The 18,615-nt window shown below is 45.3% G+C and overlaps 1 protein-coding gene across 4 annotated transcripts in view; it reads right to left on the reverse strand.

Annotated features, from left to right (window-relative positions):
- ELMOD1 (ELMO domain containing 1) overlaps positions 1–18,615 on the reverse strand; it is a 62,638-nt gene that overhangs the window by 34,297 nt on the left and 9,726 nt on the right. For 2 of the 4 annotated variants that reach the window (XM_061628669.1, XM_061628670.1), the window contains exon 1: positions 3,358–3,449. The exons of the other annotated variants lie outside the window; for them this stretch is intronic. The gene's annotated coding sequence lies outside the window, so the exon portion shown is untranslated. Of the gene's footprint in view, positions 1–3,357; positions 3,450–18,615 lie in introns of those variants that run through there. 4 annotated transcript variants of the gene reach the window in all.

Consider the following 18,615-nt stretch of genomic DNA (forward strand, 5'->3'; position numbering starts at 1 on the left):
CAATCAATAAGACAGTGATCTCTATCTTCCTTGAGTCTTTTTAACAAAAGTGATTAATTTTTCAGATAACACAACAGTTCAGAAATAGGTTTTTCCTCCTAAGTGTTTCAGTTTAAATGGGGAAAAGTTCACAGTGCCTAGCTGGTTAGCCCTTGTGACAATGCCACAAACATTGGACATGTTTATATGATTTTATAAATTTTATATAGTTTTCTCTCTCTATTGCTTTGTTCCCTGCTCTGGAACTGAAAATATTCAATGAAGTTCATAATACTGTAAATAAATAAATATCCCCATCAAGCAAATTTACATCCATTTTTTAAAGGTTTGCTTTTAAAAAAAACAATAAAGGAGCAAACATAGGAACACTTAGTGCCTCAAATGAAATAGACATCCAGTTGAAACGTGGTGAGATGTCTGATTGCCACTTCAACTGAAATGATCTGTTGTTGCTTTTATCTGTTTACTGTGAGTAATTCCAGATAGCCTATTGATTGAGCATTCAACCTGATCTGTTTGTGGGGATGTTAGATGACGTTGCAGCAAACAAGTGTTATTCCACATTTTCCAATGCAATTTCCTTGTTGCAAAAAGTCCAACCTTTTGCAGAAGCGGGTTTGTTGTGCAGGACCTTCCCATCAACTTTAATCGCAGAATCTGAATTTGTCAGTATGTGACTGAATCCCAGGCCAGGCACCAGCGGGTGGCCAGACTGGGCATTGACTAAGGTCCCTGAGGCTGGCAAAGGGTCCTTGCCGCTGGCAGGGTGGAGCTCCCACTCTGGAATCCCCACCAACATCGGGTCACGGGCTGTGACTGGATGATGGCATTGATTGCAGAGCAGGGGCTCTGCTCTCCCAGCCAACGTCACCCCTGCACATGCGCACATCCGGTGTGCACTTAAATATGCCCAGCTGCTTCACCTCACACATCAGCATGCATTGACACCCCTGCTGACATCTTGGGGGATGGCAGGCATGTACACCGAGATGCAAGGTGGTGCAACCAGGGCATATTTAAGTGTATGTGCGCACAGGCATGTGAAAACGCACACAAACAGGGGAGTTGGGGAGCAGCAGTGGTGGCTGGAAAATAGCGAGAGTCAAAAAGCACCTGATGTTTTATACTGATGATTTTATGTTTCCATATTGTTATCTGCAGTCTTTGAGACAGAAAGGCAGGATATGCATATAAAAAAAAAATAAGAAGAAACCACTGCTGAACCTGTATCTGATTCACTGGTTTGTACATGTGTAAGTCAAATTGCAAAGATTGATGCACAACATGGATGAAGAACCTGCTGGGGCTCTTGTTAAAACACATCTGTCGTCACCCCATCTAGTGTTTTCCACAGAAATTCAATTTTTTGTAGACTAAGCGTACTGTACACACATTTTCATATCCAGACATACAGGACTTGAGACAAAGAATGCCATTTTTCAAAATTTCTACCCTAAATTTAGGCAAGACAAAATCTGTACATTGCTGTTATTATTATTAATTAGATTTTCCCACCCTTTGTCCCAAAGGAGGGCCCAGGGTGCAAACAACGAAACAGTAAAAGCAATATAATATTTGTTAAAAATAAAAAACAATCCAACTAGCCTCACAATTAATAAATTCAAAGGCGCCAATATCATTATCTTTCAACAACCAAATGCCTGAGTGAACAGGAATGTTTTTAAACTCCACCTGAATGTTAATAATGAAGAGGATGCACCTCACAAGGGAGGGCATTCTATAAGCAAGGGGCCCGCTACTAAGAAGGCTCTGTCATGTGATAGCACCATAGCTAGCTCTCGTTTAATAGTGTGCATGCAACTAATGTCTGTAGAGTAGTTAGAGATACTTGAGCAGAAGGCACACCTTTTACACAAAATTATTCTTTAATTATTTAGGTCTTGATCTGAGATTATCCGCATCTCTACTATGGAGGTTCCAGGGGCAATACTTGTAGACATGATATAGTTATTTACATCTTTAAAGTCATTCAGAGAGCTTCTGTAAGGCAGGCTAGAAATGAGAAAATGGTGAATCTGTTCCTGAAATGGCATGAACAGGTTCACCATTTTCTCATTTCCTCTCCATAATAAAGCATCTCCTTTAGGCTTTTTATATAATTTTTTAAAATAAAAAAAATATTTTTAATAACTTTTATGAATTTCTGCTTTAATCCTATTCTAGAAGAATGCCCCAGGAACAAAAACAAAACTGAAATCTAGGATCTGTACCCAACATACTCTGTTTAGTAGCGCAAGGGCTCTTGTGCTAGCAGACAGGTGAACTTTAATATTGTGCAACAGAGGAATCAAATGCAACACCTACGTTAACGGAAACTCATTGAGAAAGTGACTGGGCAATCTATGGGGTGACAAAGTTACCAGCAACCTTCTTATGTATTCTCTTTTGTAACAGTGTTCTGCTGGTGCAACATTTCACCAGCAGAACAAGTATGGCATTATTATTATTATTGTTATTATTATTATTTAGACTTTAGCTTAGCACTACACTGGATACAACCCAAAATGTGCAGCTTACTCTGTGCAAACACTACCTGAGTAACATCCACCTGAACCTGCCAGGAATTTAAGAGCACCAGGGATTCGGCCTTCTCTCTGCTGGTCCATGGTTGTGGAATTCCCTGCCCCAAGATATGCGATCAGTTCATTCCTTGCTACAATAATGATGATGATAATTTTGCTGGACTCTAAAAATGTTTTTATTTATGACTACTTTTAGTGAGGGTGTGTATATACATTATAGTGGCATATACACTAAACTAAAATCAGAACTGAACTTCAAATCTATAAATCTATAAATCTTTTCAAATCTATAAATCTTTTTAAAATGCATGTAGACATTCCTCCCAAACACAGTTTTTATTTAGGTGAATAGAACGCTTTTGTGTTGGGCTCAAACCCCCAAACCTACTGGGGCTCCATTCTCTGGCACAGCCTGACTACACTTGGATGGATTCATCTAGGGCTCTTTCAAACCATTACGTAGCAGAAACAAACAGTTCTGCTTCTCCCTAGTTGCAAAGCAGCGAGGAATAGTTTGAATGTGGTTCCAACTAAGCTCAGCATTTTTAGCATAGGCTGACATTTCACCATGTGACTGCAAAGCCTTTCTGGAGTCAACAGCAAAGTATTAAAATGTCAGTTCACATTTGGGGCCGGGGGAGAGATTAGGTCCACTGTTGGCTGTTGCATGACCACACCATGGACTGACACTCATCCACTAAGGATTCTGCAAATGAGAAATTGTAAAAGGGCAGACCCCCCCCCATCTGCCCACCTCTCCTTTCCCACATTTTGAGTGCTTCTGGAATTAAAACAACAACATGGGCAACCATACCTGTACAATCCAGTGAGGCAACTAGCTTAAATATGCAGTCCTTTTATCCTGCCTACTGACCTCTCCCTATTTTCTTCTTTTCAGAAAGATCTGTGAATAAATTATAGTGTCACCTGTTAAAAGGAAAAGACAAAGCGCTCAAAAGCAACGTTCCTGTTGGTTATCATGTAAGCATCTGCTAGCAAATGAGGCAAGCCCCAACCAGCAGAAGCCTCTTCCATCAAGATTGCTTTTGACTGGCTGGATCCTGCTGCTGCCTCGCTGAATTCTGCTGTAATTACTACCCACAGCAGTGACACCTGCTCGAGGAAGAGGAGGGGACAGAAAGGCTAACAGCAAACTGATTCATCAATGAATATGGCACGGGGGCTTCTAACACTCCCGGAAGATATCATAATGCCGTTGTATAATCTATGGTGCGGCCGCATTTGGAATACTGTGTACAGTTCTGGTCGCCTCATCTCAAGAAGGATATTATAGAGTTGGAAAAGGTTCAGAAGAGGGCAACCAGAATGATCAAGGGGATGGAGCGACTCCCTTACGAGAAAAGGTTGCAGCATTTGGGGCTTTTTAGTTTAGAGAAAAGGCGGGTCAGAGGAGACATGATAGAAGTGTATAAAATTATGCATGGCATTGAGAAAGTGGATAGAGAAAAGTTCTTCTCCCTCTCTCATAATACTAGAACTCGTGGCCATTCAAAGAAGCTGAATGTTGGAAGATTCAGGACAGACAAAAGGAAGTACTTCTTTACTCAGCGCATAGTTAAACGATGGAATTTGCTCCCACAAGATGCAGTAATGGCCACCAGCTTGGATGGCTTTAAAAGAAGATTAGACAAATTCATGGAGGACAGGGCTATCAATGGCTACTAGCCGTGATGGCTGTGCTCTGCCACCCTAGTCAGAGGCAGCATGCTTCTGAAAACCAGTTGCCAAAAGCCTCAGGAGGGGAGAGTGTTCTTGCACGCGGGTCCTACTTGCGGGCTTCCCCCAGGCACCTGGTTGGCCACTGTGAGAACAGGATGCTGGACTAGATGGGCCACTGGCCTGATCCAGCAGGCTCTTCTTATGTTCTTAAGATGTTTTTGATGTTCCTTATGTTTTACACCTAGACCAGAGGGAAAGGAAAGACAAAAGGTAAAATGGGAGGGACAGCAGCCCGCCCCCCTTCTCCAACTGAACAGCAGCCTTAAGGTGAGAATGACTGTGTGCATCCATGTTCAGATTTGCTTTCCTGGGACATGCAGTCTAATTAAAAGCCCATTCATCATCTGCACACATCACTGATGGAGCCAACCATCAAACTCTTCTAAGTGCTTGGAATGTGAATCGCAAATTATTGAGAGGGTGGAAGATTAAAGGCTTGGCTTTTGGTCTGTAGCAGCCTTCCCCAACCTGGCACCCTCAAGGTTTTACTGGATTACCACTCCCAAAGGCTTCGTCCACCGTGGGCCAGGAATGATGAGAGTAGTAGTTGAACCAGGTCGGGGAAGGGCAATGAGAGAGATGCAACAGAGAAAAGAAAGCTGGTTCTGTATTAGAGCAGAGAGGGAAACAATGTGTGTTTGGGCGTTAAGTAAGAGCATAGGCAGAGCCTGTTGGATCAGGCCAGAGGCCCGTCTAGTCCAGCAGTGTCTCACAGTGGTTAAACAGATGGCTACGAGAAGGCAGCTATGAGAGAACTAGAAAAGGTCCTCAAATGCAAAGATATATCACTGAACACTAAAGTCAGGATCATTCAGACCATGGTATTCCCGATCTCTATGTATGGATGTGAAAGTTGGACAGTGAAAAAAGCAGGTAAGAGAAAAATCAACTCATTTGAAATGAGGAGAGCTTTGCGCATACCATAGACTGTGAAAAAGACAAATAATTGGGTGTTAGAACAAATTAAACCAGAACTGTCACTGGAAGCTAAAATGATGAAACTGAGGTTATCATACTTTGGACACATAATCAGAAGACATGAGTCACTAGAAAAGACCATAATGCTGGGAAAAACAGAAGGGAGTAGAAAAAGAGGAAAACCAAACAAGCGATAGATTGATTCCTTAAAGGAAGCCACAGACCTGAAGATACAAGATCTGAACAGGGTGGTTCATGACAGATGCTGTTGGAGGTTGTCGATTCATAGGGTCGCCATAAGTCGCAGTCGACTTGAAGGCACATAACAGCAACAACAAGGGAAGTCTGCAAGCAAGACCTGAGTGCAATGGCACTCTCCCCTGCTGTGGTTTCCAGCAGTCCTGTGGAATTGCAAGGAAGCCCTATTGTGTATGTGTGTGTGTGTGCACGTCCGTGCGTGCGTGTTAAGCTAGGCCAGGGACAGTCATACATGGAACAAAGCAAATTTAGCACCTCTGAAGTAAGCAAAGGAGCACAGGATGTAATGTAAAGACACTGCTTTGCCAGTCTGGGAAAGGCAGTAGGCCAGGTTCCTCACATCTATACTTGGCTGGACAAATTCAGAAGCCTTATACTGCAAACCAATCACAAAGGCTGATGTTGCATATCTCTTAGCCTGCCTTCAGAGATCTGAGGCTTGAGTACATACAGGTTATAATAGGTTGTCAGTTTAAGCCCTTGACACTACTGAATTAACGTTGCCTACATTAAAAAAAAAAGTGTTTGTGAACAGATTTTTTTTCTAGTATTTTTTCCACACAAAGAAACAAGCGACCACTGCAAAACTGTCCTGGAACGTCTTATTCCTTGGGGAAGTAGGGAATACAAAAAAGCAGCGCTATGCACCACAGATGTTCTCCTGCACAATCTCTGCTGAAACAAATGGGAGCTGTATTAGAGCATATCTTTTGAGTTTTTCAGCTCCTTAGCAAGAGTATGGAGGAATCTTCAGATGAAGGAGAAAGCAAAGAGCGTGTCAGGCTTCCCTGCTGGACACGACAAATAACCTTCTGCCAAGGATGAAACGCCACTGTTTGAAAAGCCCCTTCACTGCCTTCTCAGCTAGTCAAGAAACTGTCGCGTTTCAGCAAATACGAAGGGTTAGGAATTTTTATTTTTATGTTTGCTGCTCAAAGAATTCACACCCATTCTTGTCTCCGATAATTTCCTTTGAAATACTAGTAGGAACAAATTAAGAGCATGAACAACGGCTCGGGTCCAGGCTATCTGAAGGACCGCACTGTTCTATGAGAATGTGTCTCACCCCTGAAATCATCAAGGAAAGCCCTTCTCTCGGTCTCACCACCCTCACAGGCATGTCTGATGGGAACATGGGAAAGAGCCTTCTTGGTGGCTGCACCAGGCTCTGGAATCCCTACCTAGGGAGGTTAGACTTGCTCCCTCCTTGCTGTCCTTCCATCAGCAGGTGAAGATTTTTCTGTTCCAACAGGCTTTTGGGAACTGACTCCAAGAGCCAGTAGATAGGGTACTGTTTTTACTTATTTGTATTAAAAAAAATGCTATGTTTTAAATGTTTTAAATTTTATAGTTAGTTTACTTACATTTTAATTATAACCTCTATGTTTATTTATATGTTTTATTCATTTTAATTTTTTTTAAGCCGCCCCGAGTCCCAGTTCTGGAAAAAAGATGGGATATAAATGAATTAAACTCATTTAAATAAATGAATTAATTCATTAATAAATGAATTAAATAAATAAATTAACCAAACTTTTCTGTTCCCCAATAATCTTTGGGAACAGAGCCTCTTCTTTCTCTCCGACTCCCGCCTGTTCAGGGCAAATTTGTAGAAACATTCTATTTTCTTGAGCAGAGGCCCAGGCATGTTTCCTTAATCCAATGTATGGAGATATTTTAATTTAGGGCTTCCATTTCACCTCCAATGTAACTTTGTGAACCAACTAAAATATTGCTACCCTGGGCTCCTAACTGGGAGGAAGGGCAGGATATAAATCTAACAAACAAACAAACAAACAAACAGACAGACAGTATATTGCATATAAGTAATTGATGGTATATACATTTATCTCCATCCTACCTCAAAGAACTGTTGTTAAAGGGGGAGGGAGAAAGACAGGAACGGATGTAGTGCCTCAAGGGAGCCCTGAGCTCCTTAGAGGAAAGCAGGATAAAAAAGAAACAGTTCAGTGTATCAGTATACTCAGTTATTGCAGACAGTCTTACAATTGAACAATGGTACACTTCCCTTTGGAATATTGCTCTAATGGAAAAGCTCACACACGAATTGAAAATAAAACAAGGAAAAGAGGTGCCAGACTCTTTCTATATAGCTTGGCATTCATTTACATACTTCCGAAGATTCATTTGGGCATCGCCCACCCATGGAGGCCTGCCAGATTTGGAAACAAATATAACTACAGAAACTACTCCACAGGAGATTTAAGTGTGACATCTTCCCATAAACTGGTCAATATGCGGGTCCTGTTTTGGGACATGTTCTTCAAGAGATCTTGTTCCCCTTTTGTTTCTATATTTTTGTTAAATATTGTTGATATAGGATTATGTTGTTGTTGGACTGAGATATGTACGAGGTTTTACCTAAAGATTTCTGTAAAGAATATAAATATATAAAATTTTATTTTAAAAAGTATACTCAGTTATTTATGTACTGCTTACATCCAGACTAGACTACTGTAATATGCTCTTTGTAGGGCTGCCTTTAAAGACAGTTTAGAACCTTCAACAGGTACAAAATGTAGCCTTCATGATGTTGAGGCGAGTTACACTGATATTGGACCAGCATTGGGTGCTGGCAGATTTTGAGGGGGCCTAATTGAAAGTGCTAGTCTTCACATTTAAAACCCTAAATGGTCTGAGGCCTGATTATTTGAAGGGCTGCCTACATTCATATGAACCTGCCTGGGCTTTTAAGATTGGCCCCAGAAGCACTGACGACAGGGTCACCTTTAAGACTAACAAAACTGGTGAGCACTAGAGGAGAAAGAGTCTCCCTGGTGGTGAACCCATAGCTGTGGAAATCCCCCCATTCCCAAAAGGCACATACAATTTAGCACTACCACTACTGACCTTTAAAAATGGGCCTTCAAAATCCATTCATTTCAAGCTGCTTGAGAAGCTGGGCTTGATTTCTGTTTTTTAATGTTTTATGATGGCTTTTGGAGTTTTGTGACTCACAAATTCTTTAAAATACTTGTGACTACAAGTTTCATTTTACTAATATGCCTGTGCTACCAATTACTATTACACCACTTTGTGAGGGTATGGCTGTGAAAAGTGACTTAGAAAGACTTTAAAAATATTAAGATCACATCCACACCATACATATAAAGCACTTTTATACCATTTTTAGCAGTCACAGCTTTCCCCCAAGAATCCTTTATGTTTGTATTTGTATGCTGCCCTAAAAAGTTTAATACTGCCTCTGAATGTAAAGGATTCATGTAGCTATCAAACCTAATATCTTTTTGATAGACCTATCCCTAATCCCTTTTTAAAAACTAGATAAAGCTGCAATCCCATACTCATTTACCTGGGAATAACTCTCACTGAAAACAATGGGACTTACTTCTGAGTAGACATGCACATGAGCTAGGTGACACCATTAAATCCTGTGGCAGTGAAAATATGTTATTTTAGTGCTGTATGAAGAACTACTTTAAAACACACACACAAATATACACACGCAAAGGCTCTCCTGGCTAACCAAATTCAGTGGATGTTGACCTTAAGTTCTAGCGGTATGAGACAGCGAGAACAATTTCTCCTGATTCACACAAACTCTGTTGAAGACAGGTACGGTTTCATCACAATTCATGCAATAATAAGTCAGTGAGATAAATGTTTAGAGAATTAAAAGTGCCACATAAAATAGTATGTTACGGTAGGCCAGAGGTGGAGAAACATTTTCAGCCTGAGGGCCACGCTCCCATCTGGGCAACCTTCCGGGGCCCACGTGCCAGTCGTGAGCGGGGGCACAGGTAGAAGTGGGTAGAGCAGATGTAAATTTTGTGACTGGTTTCTACACACCCTCTTCTAACCTCCATCTAGGCAAGCAAGAGCCATTGTGAGAGTTCAAGGACATATTAGAGCCAGGCAAAAACGATGAAGGAGAGTGGGAAGCAGAGCCAGCGAAGGGTATGGCCTGGGGAGAGAAGGTGTGGCATTGTTGTGCCCGGGTTGGGACTCAAGAACAGAATCACTTGATGAAAGCAAATCAGTTTTTATTAGAGTAATTTCCAGACATAGGCTTCTCCGCCTCATGAACTCTTAACATGAACCAAAACCCGCGACATGGAAGAGAGTTGATAGAACAGAGTTTCAAACATTCCCCGTCCCTTATCAAGGGGGCTTTCGGGCCCGGATCTTCTCACTCTGCCTCAAACTGCCCACATCTACGCCCCTTCCCTCCTCTTTTCTTTGGTGCCTTTTTAACTGTCTTCGGGTGCGGGGCAATGGGGGGGGCGGTTGCCTCCTCCCCTTCCGATTCGGAAAGGATGGTAGGAAGTGGGGGGGGGTTGGCCCAACACTTCAGGCGATTTCTCTCTACCCTTCTCTGCAGCCAAACGGCCTTGGTCCTCCTCCTCCCTCTCTGTCTGTAACTGCAGCACATTCCTAGGGGGGGAGTGCGTGGGAAACGAGTCTGTTGTCTGTTCAAGATTTTCCCCCTCTATCTGGGAAGCCTCCCCCTCCCCTTCAGACGCCTCAGCCCAGCTGCCCCCCTCTCCTAGCTCATTCTCAGAAACATCAGAATCCCAACCATACATCCTGACATCATCCCCTTCTCCATGCTGTGCTCCCTCCCACCCTGTTGGTTTGGGGCGATGAGGGAATTTCTCATGAAAGTCTCTCACTAAAATGGGGGCGTGAACGTCTTCTGCTTTTTCCCAGGATCTGTCGGCTGGCCCATAATTCTTCCAATGAATTAGATACTGCAGCTGATTTCTCCTTCTCCTGGAGTCCAGGATCTGCTCCACTTCAAACTCTGTTTGTCCCCCCACCAACATCGGTGCCCCTGGAGATTCTATCGGCCTCAACTCACTGGGAGGGGGGCGGCCTTCATTAGCAAGGAACGATGGAATACTGGGTGCATTTTAAAAGTCTCTGGCAACTTTAAACGAAAAGCCACTGGGTTTATTTCAGCCTGGATCTCGAAGGGTCCTACTCTCCTATCCTGCAACTTCCTGCACTTACCCGGCATGTTAAGAAAGCGGGTTGACAGCCATACTTGATTGCCCACCTTGAGGGGGGCCCCCTCGCACCGACGTTGATCAGCAACTCTTTTGTATTCCCTTTTGGCTTCGTCTAATTGTTGTTTCAACACTTACTGGGCTGCCTGTAATTCCTGGAGAAATTCCTCGGCCGCGGGTACCGGCCCGCCGCCTGAGCGGCTGCGAAAAGCTTTGGGATGAAATCCATAATTAGCAAAGAAGGGTGTTTGCCCAGTGCTGCTGTGCACGGAATTATTGTAGGCGAATTCTGCAACATGTAAGTAGGAAATCCAGTCAGTTTGCTGGTAAGATACGTAACAACGCAGGTACCTCTCCAAAACTGCGTTAAGTTTCTCAGTTTGCCCATCAGTCTGGGGGTGGTGAGAGGAGGAGAGCCTTAGCTCCATTTTCTACTGCTTCCAAACAGCCTTCCAAAACTTAGCTGTGAACTGGGTCCCTCGATCCGAGATGAGGCTGTCTGGCAACCCATGCAATCTGTAAATCTCTTTTATGAACACCTTTGCCGTCTCCTTGGCGTCCAAGGCCCCAGAGCAAGGGAGGAAGTGGGCCATTTTAGTCAATGAATCCACGATCACCAAAATAGCAGTCATTCCTTGTGACCTTGGTAGATCGGTTATAAAATCCATGGAGAGGTCCTGCCAGGGCCCCTTTGGAGTGGCTAGAAGTTCCAACAGCCCTGCAGGCCTTCCTGTGCTTGTCTTCGCCCTTAAACACATGGCGCAGGATTTTACATAGTTCTCAACATCTCTGCGCATTTGAGGCCACCAAAAATCCTTAGCTACATTTTGAATGGTTTTAAAAATGCCGAAGTGCCCAGCTGTGACATTGTCATGGCATTGATGCAATACTCTGAGTCTGAAGTCCCCTTTTGGCACATATCTGGCAGTTTTAAACCACAACAACCCATCCCTCCAGTGGAAACTTACTTCTGGGTCCGTGCTCTGCTCCATTTCCTGGATGTAATGTTGTATGTCTGGATCCCCCTGCTGGGCCCTCTTGAGCTCTTCTTCCCAGGACGGCTGACAGGCTCCTAACGTGAGTTTTTCCGGTGGGATGATGTGTTGGAGGGGGGTGTCAGCCTTTTCGTCTTTGTATTGGGGTTGTCTGGATAGGGCATCCGCCCTCTGATTTTTTGTATGGGAGTGGTACTTTATTTTGAAGTTAAACCTGGCGAAAAACTGCGACCAGCGTATCTGTCTCTGGTTCAATTTCCGAGCTGTCTGTAGGCTCTCAAGGTTCTTATGATCGGATCGTACTTCTATCTGATGTTGAGCCCCCTCTAAATATTGCCTCCAGTTTTCGAATGCATCTTTGATAGCTAAAAGTTCCTTTTCCCACACAGTGTAGTTTTTCTCAGCATCCTTGAGCTTTCGAGAGTAGTATGCACACGGGTGTAGTTCCTTCCCACCCCTGTCAGGCTGCAAGAGAACCCCCCCGATCGCCCGGTCCGAGGCGTCAGCTTCCACGGCGAAAGGCCGGGTCGGGTCAGCAAAGCGTAGGATAGGTTCAGAGGCGAATTTCTCTTTCAGGTCTTCAAACACTCTTGTTGCCTGATCTGTCCATTGAAACTTCCCTTTTCCCCTTAAACAGTCTGTGAGGGGGGGCGGTTAGTTTGGAGAAGCCCGGGATGAATTTTCTGTAGTAGTTGGCGAAGCCCAAGAAACGTTGCACGTCTTTCTTGGTGGTCGGTTGCCCCCAATCCAACACACAGCTCACCTTTCCGGGATCCATCTCCACTCCCCCTGCTGAAATTCGGTATCCAAGGAAGTCCAGGGAAGACAGGTCAAAGCCACACTTTTCCAGCTTGGCATATAGGTGATTCTCTCTCAGCCTTCCCAGCACAGTTCTCACGTGTTGGTCATGCTCTGACTGGCTCCTTGAAAATATCAGGATGTCATCCAGGTAACAAACCACGTACTGGTCCAAGAGGTCCCTAAACACTTCGTTCATGAACTTCTGGAACACTCCTGGACTGTTACTTAACCCGAACGGCATGGCCAGGTACTCAAATTGACCATAAGAGGTGTTGAAACTCGTCTTCCATTCATGTCCCTCCTTCATTCGGACCAAATTATATGCCCCCCGCAGATCCAACTTTGTGAAAATCGTGGCAGAACGCAGTCGATCTAATAACTCTGGAATTAGGGGCAGGGGGTAGCTGTTCGGGATGGTAATTTGGTTGAGGGCGCGATAATCATTGCAAGGCCGTAATTCACCCCCCTTCTTTTTCACGAAGAGTAGGGGGGCTCCTGCAGGCGACTGCGAGGGATGAATAAATCCCCGCTTCAAGTTCTTTTCCAAAAATTCTTTCAGAGCTACTCTCTCTTGTTCTGTGAGGGAGTAGATTTTGCCTGCAGGAATGCTTGCTCCTGGCACCAAATCGATAGCGCAGTCATACGGCCGATGGGGGGGGTAAAGTCTCAGCTTCAGTTTCACTAAACACATCCTCAAAGTCCAGGTATTTCGAGGGGAGGGTCACCTCCTTGACCTCCTGCACAGCTCCTGCTAGGGCTTTTATTGCTTTCTCTGGCTGACAATTTTCGTGGCAATCCTGGGACGTAAACCACACGACTGCTTCCCTCCAGGCTATTTTTGGGTCATGCTTTATCAACCATGGCATTCCCAGAATCACCTCAAAGTTAGACAGGTCTGATACACACAAGGAAATGAACTCTTCGTGCCCCGGGATTTCTAGCTTCAAATCCTCAGTGGCTCTAGTGACCCCCCCGGACTTTAGTGGTCTGCCATCTATCGTCTCCACTGATAAGGGGGCTTCTAGTTTCCGATGCGGGATATGATGGCGTTTGACTAGGGAGGTATCGATGAAGTTTGTAGAGGCTCCACTGTCGATCAACACTGTTGAGTTGAATTGCACTCCTGTGGATGTTGTAATCCTAATGGGTAATACTAGAACCCCTTTTAGGGGGGGATGGGTTAACAGAGGCCCTTTGCACAGCGCTGCCCCCAGTCCTCCGGCCTGCACTAGGACTGGGTGCTTCCGTTTCCCGACGACCCTGTTCGATCTCCTTTCAGTTCACAGTCCCTGGCTAGATGGCCTGGCTTGGAACAAATAAAGCAGAGACGTTCTCTGCGACGTCTGTCTCTTTCCTCCTCCGACAGCTTCGTCCGCGCCCCTCCCGAGCCGTCCCCCACGTTGCCTGACGTCCCGGGGGTCGAAGGGATTTTACTGCGGGATACTGAGGCTGAATATTTTTGCACCTCTTGTTTTCTCTCTAACCGTCTTCCTTCCAGTCGGTGATCAATTTGTAGGCACAGCTGGATTAGTCCAGACAAATCAGTTGGAGGTGCGACTCTGGCCAGCTCATCCAATATCTCAGCATTCAGTCCACTTCGGTACATAAACATCAGTGCTGAGTCATTGTATCCAGTCTCTTGGAATAAGATCTTAAAGGCATTGGTGTATTCCAGCACAGCTCCTTTTCCCTGCTTCAGGGCACTCAATTGCCTAGCCACCGTCTCGGCTCTTTGGGGATCCTGAAACATTTCGGTCAGGGCTTGTATAAATGCTCCATACCTGCCCAAGATGGCATCCTTTCTGATCAGATAGGGGGTGACCCACTTGGCAGCTTCCCCTTCCAATAGACTGATCACAAATGCCACTTTGGCAGCATCATTGGGGAATTCTGCATCCTTAATGTCCAGGTACATCTCACATTGGGCCACGAAAGTGGAGAGCTGGTCGCTCTGTCCCGCATACTTGGGTGGTAGTCCAATTGGGATCTTGGCCACGGCGGCTGCAGGGGCTGCCCGCATTCGATCTATTGTGGATTTCAGGCTCTGGTTGTCCAATTTCAAGGTTCTTATAGTTGCTAACAGGCTTTGAACGTCCGACTGTAGGTCTGCCACGCTCGACCTCAGTAGCTTCACTTCTTCTGTCTCAGAAGTGGGGTTTATCCCCCCAGCAGCTCCCTTTTCCATCTTGTCATGTTCAAGTGGTAGGAGTAAGGAGGGTTGAGTAGTTGGTTCTATCAAACTGTCGGGCCCGGGTTGGGACTCAAGAACAGAATCACTTGATGAAAGCAAATCAGTTTTTATTAGAGTAATTTCCAGACATAGGCTTCTCCGCCTCATGAACTCTTAACATGAACCAAAACCCGCGACATGGAAGAGAGTTGATAGAACAGAGTTTCAAACATTCCCCGTCCCTTATCAAGGGGGCTTTCGGGCCCGGATCCTCTCACTCTGCCTCAAACTGCCCACATCTACGCCCCTTCCCTCCTCTTTTCTTTGGTGCCTTTTTAACTGTCTTCGGGTGCGGGGCAATGGGGGGGGCGGTTGCCTCCTCCCCTTCTGATTCGGAAAGGATGGTAGGAAGTGGGGGGGGGGTTGGCCCAACACTTCAGGCGATTTCTCTCTACCCTTCTCTGCAGCCGAACGGCCTTGGTCCTCCTCCTCCCTCTCTGTCTGTAACTGCAGCACATTCCTAGGGGGGGGAGTGCGTGGGAAACGAGTCTGTTGTCTGTTCAAGATTTTCCCCCTCTATCTGGGAAGCCTCCCCCTCCCCTTCAGACGCCTCAGCCCAGCTGCCCCCCTCTCCTAGCTCATTCTCAGAAACATCAGAATCCCAACCATACATCCTGACAGGCATGGAGGGAGTCCAAAGGGCCAAAAAGACAGGCTTGGAGGGCCATATTAGGCCCTTCAGCCTGAGATCCTCCACCCTTGACAGATCAGTTCTTCAGGACCTGCTGTTGGGATGAAAAACCACACAGTAGCAGTGTCAAAAGTGCATTATGCAGTGTGTCAGCTCTACACTGCATCAGCAGTGCCAGGGGGGGCTGGAAATTCCTGGGTCTTTGGCAGGGAAGGAAAGTCCTTAGCCAGCAGTCGGGTTGTAAATCTGCCAGGCCTATCCGAAGCATACTTGCCGAGTCAGAAGTCCAGAAGCGAGGTCAGTGGAGATCCGGGATCAATTGCCAAGGAGGTCAGTCAAAGAGATGCTGCAGGGAAACTAGGTCTACACAAAGCCACGCCTGACGTTGCAGTCAGCAACAAGCTGCAGCCAAGGTGTGCCTTATAAAGAGCAGGATGGACAGCAGGTGTGAGTCCTCAGCGTTTGGGCCTTAAGGAGACAGGCCTGCCTCTCTTCTGCCTGACCTTCTGCTGTCTACGTTCTGCAGGTGAGGGGGGAGTATCCTGTTCACTGTCTGTGTCTGGCTGCAGGGCCTCTGCTGTCCCTGGGGTGCTCTGCAGCTGAGGGGCAGAAGGAGCTGGATTCTCAGGAGGCTCCTCCGTGTCTCCTGCTGCTCCTGGGTCTGCTGCTGTTACTCCCGAGTCGTCCTCATCTGAGGAGTCCTCTGACGGGGCCATGACACAGTGGCAGCCAAAACCACATAGATGGGTGGCTTCAGTCATGTGCCTAAACCAACATTATTACCCTAACATCAGCAGATTATTATTTTTTAAACAAGAAAAGCAGTATAGGCAGGTGAGAATTAAGAGCAGAGAAGCAGCAGCAGGAGTGTTTAACTCTGTCCCCGACCAACATTTTTCCAAATTGCCCCTAGAAACTGCTCCCCAGCCCTCTGTAGCTTCAAAACAGCATCGGGGTTATCTTGCACATGTCATGCATAGTGGCACATGCAAGGATGTGAGAGAGGTGGCAGCAAAGTCCTCAACGGCAGAACAGGCGGAGGATAACAATGTGTACGTTACAACGGCTGTGAAGGCGGATGAAGGCTGCAGCAGATAAAAGACTTCCAATCGTCATGGTATCCATACCATTGGATCAAAGCCTTTTTCTGTCAAGATTGTGTGTTGATCATGGTGCGCCAATCTCCCCACATAAAACAAATTCACGCACAGGTGTCTTCCAACCAAATTATCTTGGAAGACAATCTTACTCGGTCATGAGTGATCACCAACCACCACCACCACTTCTGTCCATTCCTAGGAGACAAGAGGCCCATTTGGGCATGGTTCGCTTCAATGTTGAACAACACAGGACCAGGGAGTGGGGCTGCACTGAGTAGCCTCCGCTCCCCTCTGTGTGTTCCTCTCATGATGTCAACATATACAGCCCAAACGTCTACAGCAGGAGGCTTTTGTACATATAGGTGTATGTATAAAGGCTTCCTCAGAATCTGCACCCTTTCATGTTTAAGATGCTATATGCACAGAAGATGCTTCTTCCATCCTACAGATGCTGCCTCTGTATGCACAGACATCATGGGGAAGAGTGCACAACATCAAGGGAGAGGTTACTCAGTATGGTCCCACTCCTTGCTCCCATGTTGAGCAACAGGAGCAAAATATGCCCAGTGAGGGCTAGGGAAGGCCAGGGTGGCAGAGACAAATGCACCCTCCTAAATCAGGGGTTCCCAAACTGTGATCCATGGACCACCAGTGTTCTGCAAGCTTCATTCAGGTGGTACGTGACAAATCTGTATTAAACATTCATATTGCTTTTTAATTGCATTTTTACTGCTTCTTTTATTTCTTGTATTGTATTTTATGGTTTTACAACATGAATTCTACACAATTTATTCCTATATAAGAAACAAAAGGTGCAATACAAATATAATAAAAATCATACAGCATCTAGCATGGCGCATTGCCATTGTTACAATAGGCAGCCAAAGAATTAAGACCCCAAGAATTTTTAAGTGGTCCTTAGGGAAAATCGTTTGGGCACCACTGCTCCAAGTGAAACCTAATTAATTTAGGACACAGATAATTTTTTTGTTATTACCATCCTTTGGTTTTGAAAGGGTTATACAGTGTCATTGATCCATGTCCGAGCCAGCAATGCCCAATTCCTGGATACTGCATTCCATTCCCTCTCCCCAACAGACACTTGGCATTCAGTAGCCACAGAGCATGCTCAGTCCCCATTAAGCAGCAAGACTCAGGCTATGATAAGCCAGTGAAGGGTTTTTTTTGAGGGGGGGGGTTCCCCTACCCCTTCAGTTTTTTCTCCCCCTAAAGATTTTTTGCTACTTTGGCAAACCTCAGAGGTTCCTCAAGCATGTGAATACTTGATCATCCCAGAATGAACAAAATAATGGGGTCAAGTAACAGGAAGCCAGATTTCGGCTGAACATCAGGAAAAACGTCCTAACAGCAGTACGACAATGCAACCAATTACCTAGGGAGAGGTGATGGGCTCTCCAGCACTGGAGGCATTCAAGAGGAAGCTGGACAGCCACCTGTCAAATATGCTTTAACTTAGATTCCTGCATTGAACAGGGGGTGAACTTGATGGCCTTATAGACCCCTTCCAACTCTACTATTCTATTAGTCTACCCTCTTCTTTCTCAGCAGACTTGCTTTTCCTGCATAGCTACCACAACTCAGTATCTGTGTTTGCTACTAGAATATATCACTGGCCATTGCCACATCTTCTGGCAAGATTTTGGACAGCTTCAAAAGATCAGGCAAGTTCATGAAGGAGGACAGGTCTATCAACTGCCATCAGCTGAGACAGCTAAATGGAATATCCATGTTGTGTTCAGACAGCGCGTACCTACCTCTAAACACCAGATGCTGCAGGTTGCTATCCCTTATCACCTTCAGACACAGCTTGCAATTTCCCAGAACATCTGGCTAGTTGGCCATTATTGGAAAAAGACTAGATGGAGCTTTAATCTGATCCAGCAGGACTGAATTTTCCTATACTAAGTAAATATGCTTCACCGCTACAACAAGGCCATCTACCTCATGTGTTCAAAGCAATTCACTGGTCTTGCTCCAGAAAATGCTCCAGATGGAGAACCCAAATACTTGCTTTTGCCCAGTTTTTAAAATATGTGCCTTTCCACATAGATGGGCACTATTTTTTCCACCACTGCCTAGTAGGCTATCTGTGTAACATGGGCCAGAGACCCAGATCCAAATCCAGTATCATCTACATCTTGCACAGTATTTCTGCGGGTTTTCAGACACATGTTTTTCCCATCCTGACCTAGAGTTGCCAGGAACTGAACCTGAGACCTATTCTATGCAAAGCATGTGCTTTGCCACTGAGCTACACAGCCTTCCCTGACATTATAACTTTGGTTCTTAAACAGGTGTTCAAGGCTCTGTGTTTAATTCATATACAGTAATACCTCAGTTAACAAAGTAGATGCGTTTCTGGACATTACTTCTTTAACAGAAGCTTT

This window comes from Rhineura floridana, chromosome 5 (genome assembly GCF_030035675.1).
Source record: "Rhineura floridana isolate rRhiFlo1 chromosome 5, rRhiFlo1.hap2, whole genome shotgun sequence".
In the NCBI taxonomy this organism is placed as follows: domain Eukaryota; kingdom Metazoa; phylum Chordata; class Lepidosauria; order Squamata; family Rhineuridae; genus Rhineura; species Rhineura floridana.